We start from the raw sequence: 7,972 nt of genomic DNA, 5'->3' as shown, positions 1-7,972 counted from the left end.
TATGTATCAAATGCGCATGGGAAAATCTCTGCTACGTAGTGCAAGGTATTCTGTAGTTTGACACCTGTTCTCAGTTTATACACTACGTATTATTATTATTATTATTATTATTATTATTATTATTATCATCATTAACCGCGCGGCCATGGGCCGAGCGCGGTTCATGTTCTACCCTTGGTTTATTTTTTTTTATTTTTTAACCGCGCGGCCATGGGCCGAGCGCGGTTCATGGTTTACCCGTGTTTTTTTTTTTCGCAGTTTTGTCTGCGACCAGACCCAAGCTTCCACTCGGCCAAATTTTTAGTCACGCAACCTGTGATGTTTACTCGCCAAAAGCTGTTGAAACATTAATAAATCTCATCTCCGATACTGACTTTCGCGGGAAAAAATTAAAAACCCGGCGTTCGTCAAAAATTATATTTTTTCAGCAGAAATTTAGCTCGGAACATATACATATTTATATTCCTTTGAATCGTCCATGAAATGACCTTTTCCGGATATTTTTTCCTTCGGGGTCAACAAAAACCTCCGATTACAAAATCACGCCGAACCCACACGTTACAAAAAATCTCTTCAAAACCCTGACTTCGAAGCGATATAACACTTCAGCGTTAATAGCTACCACACATCGGCAGGCGGTAAATCTATTCCTTAACAATCCAGCCTTATCGTGTTAAAATTTCAGCGAAATCGAACAAAACCAGAATTAATTAGAATTTTTTTGTGACCTCACTCCCCAGACTTCACCTAACAAAGGAAGCAACAGTCGCCCATAGCAACCGAAAAACACGAACACAACAAAGCCGAACGTTTCGGCCAAAAATCTCCAGAATTATCGCCTGAGAGCTTAAACTTGAATGGGAACATCTTTTTCGAACTTTTTTCAACTCATTTAGACGAAAGACTGGCCTCGGCGGGCTACAAGAAAGACTAAGAGAAAAACAGAACAAGACAGCAGAACAAGCCGATAACATTTCAGCGCATGGCTTTCGGCACGAAAACGAAAATACAGCTTACTTCTGGATAAATTCAGCCTTAGAAGCCAGCAACCGGCCCCAAATTACTTTCTGTATCCTTACAAATGTCCAGATTTCCATCTCCGAAAGATTTTGCCCCAATTTTGAGCAAATAAACATTTCGTCGACGGTGGCCGCCATTACGGTGGCTTGCATACTAAATTAGCTAACTTGACAAAATTCTCCCGAGGGGGGGGAAATGACGAAAAGAGCTGAAAGATGGCCTATAATTGGCTAATGATGAGATCATCCCACTGTCCAAATTTGTGAGAATCGAAAGTAACGCCAATTTTCTGTCACGTTTTCAGTCTGTGGTCACTGGAGTGACCAAAATCGATACATCGGTCGGGATAGAGTTTTATTATTAAATTATATGACTTGTGTGACTACTTTGCTAGCCCTTTACTCGTGGAAAACACCAATTAAATTTAATCATGACTTTTAAGAAAGAAAGCTGTTGTTAATAGTGTTATTATCGTGTCATTCATATCGCTCATGCCCATACATATCCCGAAGAAAGTTTTACAAAGATTAAGACCATTACGTCATCGGAGATTTGTCAATGGCTACCACTGATGGTGCAATAATACAGTTTGTGTTGATCAAGTGATGTGATGTCTACAGTAAAAAAAGAATCATCAATGACTGCTTTGGAATGTGCACTGCGTTCCGACGGTAGTGCTAAGCAAACAGTTAAATTTTAAAAGCGTGGTTATAAGATCTAACAGATCTTGTTTTTCGCAGTTTTGTCTGCGACCAGACCCAAGCTTCCACTCGGCCAAATTTTTAGTCACGCAACCTGTGATGTTTACTCGCCAAAAGCTGGTGAAACATTAATAAATCTCATCTCTGATACTGACTTTCGCGGGAAAAAATTAAAAACCCAGCGTTCGTCAAAAATTATATTTTTTCAGCAGAAATTTAGCTCGGAACATATACATATTTATATTCCTTTGAATCGTCTATGAAATGACCTTTTCCGGATATTTTTTCCTTCGGGGTCAACAAAAACCTCCGATTACAAAAATCACGCCGAACCCACACGTTGCAAAAAAATCTCTTCAAAACCCTGACTTCGAAGCGATATAACACTTCAGCGTTAATAGCTACCACACATCGGCAGGCGGTAAATCTATTCGTTAACAATCCAGCCTTATCGTGTTAAAATTTCAGCGAAATCGAACAAAACCAGAATTAATTAGAATTTTTTTGTGACCTCACTCCCGAGACTTCACCTAACAAAGGAAGCAACAGTCGCCCATAGCAACCGAAAAACACGAACATAACAAAGCGGACGTTTCGGCCAAAAATCTCCAGAATTATAGCCATAGAGCTTAAACTTGAATGGGAACATCTTTTTCGAACTTTTTTCAACTCATTTAGACGAAAGACTGGCCTCGGCGGGCTACAAGAAAGACCAAGAGAAAAAACAGAACAAGACAGCAGAAGAAACCGATAATAGGGAGCTTACGAATCGACGACTTTTGCACGACGCCGCCGTTAGATTGCGTGACATGCTCACTGCGCATGCGTTTCTGAACACTTCCCAGCTTCGCGCCAAAGTCGACGACGTTGGTGAGAGCGATTTGCCGGCGTCTTGGAAACAGGAGGCCGTGAGGTTAGTTTTCAAAGTTTTCCCTCGATACTTCGGGTATTTTTGCCAGATAATTTAAGTATCACATTAGGGGCATGTCCTTGATGTTTGATTTTAATTTTATTTGCCTGTTTTCGTTCAAGAAACGACCTTCTACAGTGCCATGGCGAACGCTATGAGTTCAACCAACACTGAAAGCGGTCAAAGCACGACGCGGTGTGAATGAAAAGCAAATTGCTGTATGAAAAATCCTTCATTTTAATCACGCTTCACTGAAATAAGACATTTTTTGGTGTACAATGAATTTGAAAGGACTAAAAGGTTTTAGCATTCGTGTCGACAGTTAGAAACAAGGACTAGATAGCTCAACTAGAGAGCTAGGCGATTTTTTCCTCTGTTGTTTTGAGTGGTCTTATAGCCAGCCTAATCTTTTAGAACCCAAATTTTTCTCGACGTACAGCTGCGCTTTCTTTTCTGCCATGCTAGCACATTTTGTTGGTCTGTCTTGAGTATTTTTTTTCTCGAGCTCCTGAGACAAAAAAAATTGCCGGTCGCGCATAAACGTCGTCGTCTTTACTGCGAATCGTAAATTCAAATTTCTACAGGACGACGACGCGAGACTATAAGGTGACCCAACGGCGCCGTCGTCCGAAAGTCGTCGATTCGTAAGCTCCCTAATATTTCATCGCGTGGCTTTCGGCACGAAAACGAAAATACAGCTTACTTCTGAATAAATTCAGCCTTAGAAGCCAGCAACTGGTCCCAAATTACTTTCTGTATCCTTACAAATGTCCTGATTTCCATCTCCGAAAGATTTTGCCCCAATTTTGAGCAAATAAACATTTCGCCGCGGCGACCGCCATTACGGTGGCTTGCATACTAAATTAGCTAACTTAACAAAATTCTCCCGAGGGGGGGATATGACAAATTTGGTGAGAATGAAAAGTAACGCCAATTTTCTGTCACGTTTTCGATCTGTGGTCACTGAAGTGACCAAAATCGATACATCGGTCGGGATAGGGTTTTTTTTATGACTTGTGTGACTACTTTGCTAGCCCTTTACTCGTGGAAAACACCAATCAAATTTAATCATGGCTTTTAAGAAAGAAAGCTGTTGTTAATAGTGTTATTATTGTGTCGTTCATATCGTTAATGCCCATACATATCCCGAAGAAAGGTCTAGATTAAGACCATTACGTCATCGGAGATTTGTCAACGGCTACCACTGATGGTGCAATAATACAGTTTGTGTTGATCAAGTGATGTGATGTCTACAGTAAGAAAAGAATCATCAATGACTGCTTTGGAATGTGCACTGCGTTCCGACGGTAGTGCTAAGCGAACCGTTTCATTTTTAAAGCGCGGTTGTAAGATCTAGCAGATCTTTTTTTTTTGTCGGTGACCAGACCAAGGTTCCCTCTCGACCAAATTCTGAGTCACGCAACGTGTCATGTTTTTTCGCCAGAAGCTGTTAAAACATTAATACACGGACAATTTTACGGATATGCTATGGAATGCGTTGACGTTGCAGCTTTCACTTTCGCTGCGTGACAAATACGATCGTGTTTACTTTACAAGTTTATTTCGCCAGAAGCGGTGGTCATTAATTTATTTGCAATTTTGCAAGTATTTCTTGTGGTTTTAGGCAAATGAGGTAAATTCTTTGACTGTTTCACCACAGCCAGTTCATAGATGGGAAGGAAAATTAAATATTTGCAAGCCAAGCAAAGAACTTGTCAGAACATGCAAGGATTAGGTAATTGGTAGGGAAATAACCACCGTTAAAGATAGCCGTGGATAACGTAATTCTTGAATTATGTGACTCGTGTGACTTCTTGGCTAACCCCTTACTCAAGGGAAAAAACAATTAAATTTAATCCTGACTTTTAAGAAAAAAAATTGTTGTTAATAGTGTTTGTATCTTCATGCCCATACATATCCCGATGAAAGTTCCCGATTAAGACGATTACGTCATCGGAGATTTCACAACGGCTACGACTGGTGGTGCAATAATACAGTTTGTGTTGATCAAGTGATGTGTCTACAGTAATCAATGAATCATCAAAGACTGCTTTGGAATCTGCCCTGCATTGCGACTGTAGAGCTAAGAAAACAGTTAAATTTTAAAAGCGCGGTTATAAGATCTTAAAGATCTTCTTGTTTTTTGTCGGAGACCAGACGCAGATCTCCACTCGGCCAACTTTGAATTACGCTATCTGTAATGTTTCCTCGCCAAACCTTGTTTCTTCAGGGTCAACAGAAATCTCAGATTACAAAATCACGCCGAACCTACACGTTGCAAAAAAATATCTTCAAAACCCTGACATCGAAGCGATATATCACTTTAGCGTTAATAGCTACCACACATCGGCAGAAGGTAAATCTATTCCTTAACAATCCAGCTTTATTGTGCTAGAATTTCAGCGAAATCGAACAAAACCAGAATTAATTACAATTTTTTTGTGACCTCACTCCCCAGACTTGACCTAACAAAGGGAGCAACGGTCGCCCATAGCAACCGAAAAACACGAACATAACAAAGCCGACGTTTCGGCCAAAAAACTCCAGAATTATCGCCTGAGAGCTTAAACTTGAATGGGAACATCTCTTTCAAACTTTTTTCAACTCATTTAGACGAAAGAATGGCCTCGGCGGGCTACAAAATGACAAAGAGAAAAAACAGAACAAGACAGCAGAACAAACCGATAATATTTCACCGCGTGGCTTTCGGCACGAAAACGAAAATACAGCTAACTTCTGGATAAATTCAGCCTTAGAAGCCACCAACTGGTCCCATATTACTTTCTGTATCCTTACAAATGTCCTGACTTCCATCTCCGAAAGATTTGGCCCCAATTTTGAGCAAATAAACATTTCGCCGACAGCGACCACCATTACGGTGACTTGCATACTAAATTAGCTAACTTGACAAAATTCTCCCGAGGGGGGAGGATGTGACGAAAAGAGCTGAAAAATGGCCTGTAATTGGCTAATGATGAGATCATCCCACTGTCCAAATTTGGTGACAATCGAAAGTAACGCCAATTTTCTGTCACGTTTTCAATCTGTAGCCACTGGAGTGACCAAAATCGATACATCGGTCGGGATAGAGTTTCATTATTAAATTACATGACTTGTGTGACTACTTTGCTAGCCCTTTACTCGTGGAAAACACCAATCAAATTTAATCATGTCTTTAAAGAAAGAAAGCTGTTGTTAATAGTGTTATTATCGTGTGGTTCATATCGTTCATGACCATACATATCCCGAAGAAAGTTCTAGATTAGGACCATTACGTCATCGGAGATTTGTCAACGGCTACCACTGATGGTGCAATAATACAGTTTGTGTTGATCAAGTGATGTGATGTCTACAGTAAGAAAAGAATCATCAATGACTACTTTGAAATGTGCACTACATTCCGACGGTAGTGCTAAGCGAACAGTTAAATTTTAAAAGCGCGGTTATAAGATCTAAAAGATCTTCTGGTTATTATTACTATTACTATTACTATTGCTATTACTATTACTGTTACTGTCACTGTTACTGTTACTGTTACTGTTACTGTTATCGTTATCATTATCGTTAAATAAAAAGCTGGTGGACACGAAGCAGATTGCAGCAGAAAAACATGTGTTAGCGGGGGACGTAGTAAATGGTCTGAACCCAGGAGTATCAATAGTTTGTCTTGTGTGATCTTCCGGGTGAGGGTAGTTCTTTAAAGAACTGTTGTTGGTGACTGACGTTTCGACAACCTGAGCGGAAGTCGCCTTCAGAGTCAAGTGAATAGTGTTGTTACAAGGCTGGTCCGTTGAAAGTGATTGGTCAGTTAAGCCGTGATGGTATTGGCTGAAAGACTCGTGTAAAGTCTGTTAGCAGTCATTGGTCGGTCGAAAGCGAATGGCTGAGGTGCAGGTGGGCTGGGCTGCCCTTTTGCGGAAAGATGTTGGTATTCAGTATTCGGAGTCTCGAGGCTGTTGTGGACGGAACAAAAACGCCAAAGTTATGACTAATGATGAACTTGAAGAGAAATAGTTATGGGTTAAAGAGTATATACTCTACGTTGGTTAAAGGATGAAGGACTGATTACAACGAGTCGTGTTAGTGATATATGTCAATCAAGCAAGAACTGGGTTGAATGTAAAGATCGATCGGATGGTTTTGATGGGAAAGCCGCAAACAGATTTCGAGTAGAAAGAAGCGTAAGAGAAGGCAGCTGGTTCGAGAATTCTAACTTGTCAGTCGAGGAGGTGATTAAGTTTACCTACTGGTTCTGCCAGGGACTTGACCAATGGCAAATTAAACAGCAACTCGGACTCGGATCACACAAGGCTGTTGATTGGGACATGTTCTGTCGAGAACTCTGTGAGGTTACACTCAGAGAGGAGAGAGGTAAAGTTGTACTGATCGAGGAGTAGAAACTCGGCAAAAGAAAATACCATCGGGGGCACGTTATGGAAGGATCCACAACAAAGAATCCCCAAAATGCTTTAATGTAACGGTTGAGGAGAGAACAGAGGCCTGTGACGATAAGTTTTCTCGGTAAGCTACTGTGACGATAGGTTTTTCCTGCAACACTGTAAATTTCGGACTGAACGGACACTTGAACTGACAACTGGGGGAATCTAACTCTGGAGAGCACTGCTTGGCTGCGGGAACGGAAATTCGTCACGATTTCCTGGTACACGAGGATCTACTTCAATGGTCTTCACTACGGACGTCAAGGAAGAGACATAACTTGGTCCAACAGTAGTTTATTCTGCACTCTAACGTCGAGGGTGAAACTGACATACTCGGCGGAGTAGCCGCTGTAAAATCGTAACGATGTAGCCGATGTAATCGATGTAATCGATGTAATCGAAAATGCTTTACAAACGTACTTGCTTATATATCGTCCTTTACACGTCAAGTGTTTACAATATGCTAATGTAACTTCAAGTATACAATACGAGCGGAAAGTACTTAATTAAGATAGCGAATTCTAATCAACACCACGAGGCTTCCAAAATTAAAAATAGAGTGCTAGGATTAAAATTACACAGGCTGAGATTAAGATAGACCAACTTAGGAAATTAAAAGTGAGATACTTAAATTTGAAATTCTGAATTGGTGTTACCGACAGCATGGAAAAATTATCCTATGAATAGAAGCATTAAAAACTCCATTAGTGAAAAGTAGTTCAGCTGGCTAACCTCCGAGAAAACTAATAAAACTTCATTAGTGAAAAGTAGTTCAGCTGGCTAGTTTCTTGGGGGAACGGAAAGTAGATTTTAATAATAAAAGAAACTCAAATGACCCGATAACGAACTACTTGTTTTCTAAATGAAAGTTAGTGAAACAGCGTTGCACACGCTCAGGTGTA

At 40.5% G+C, this 7,972-nt stretch overlaps 1 pseudogene; it reads left to right on the top strand.

Annotated features, from left to right (window-relative positions):
* The first annotated feature begins 6,510 nt into the window (after nt 1–6,510).
* Nucleotides 6,511–7,840, top strand: LOC149096765 (uncharacterized; annotated as a pseudogene).
* The last annotated feature ends 132 nt before the right edge of the window (nt 7,841–7,972 follow it).

This window comes from Orbicella faveolata, unplaced genomic scaffold (assembly GCF_042242905.1).
Source record: "Orbicella faveolata isolate gen_17 unplaced genomic scaffold, um_ofav_v1 contig_47, whole genome shotgun sequence".
NCBI classification, from domain to species: Eukaryota; Metazoa; Cnidaria; class Anthozoa; order Scleractinia; family Merulinidae; genus Orbicella; species Orbicella faveolata.
The sequence above is the reverse complement of the archived record's forward strand: the minus strand, read 5'-3'. Positions and strand labels throughout refer to the sequence as shown.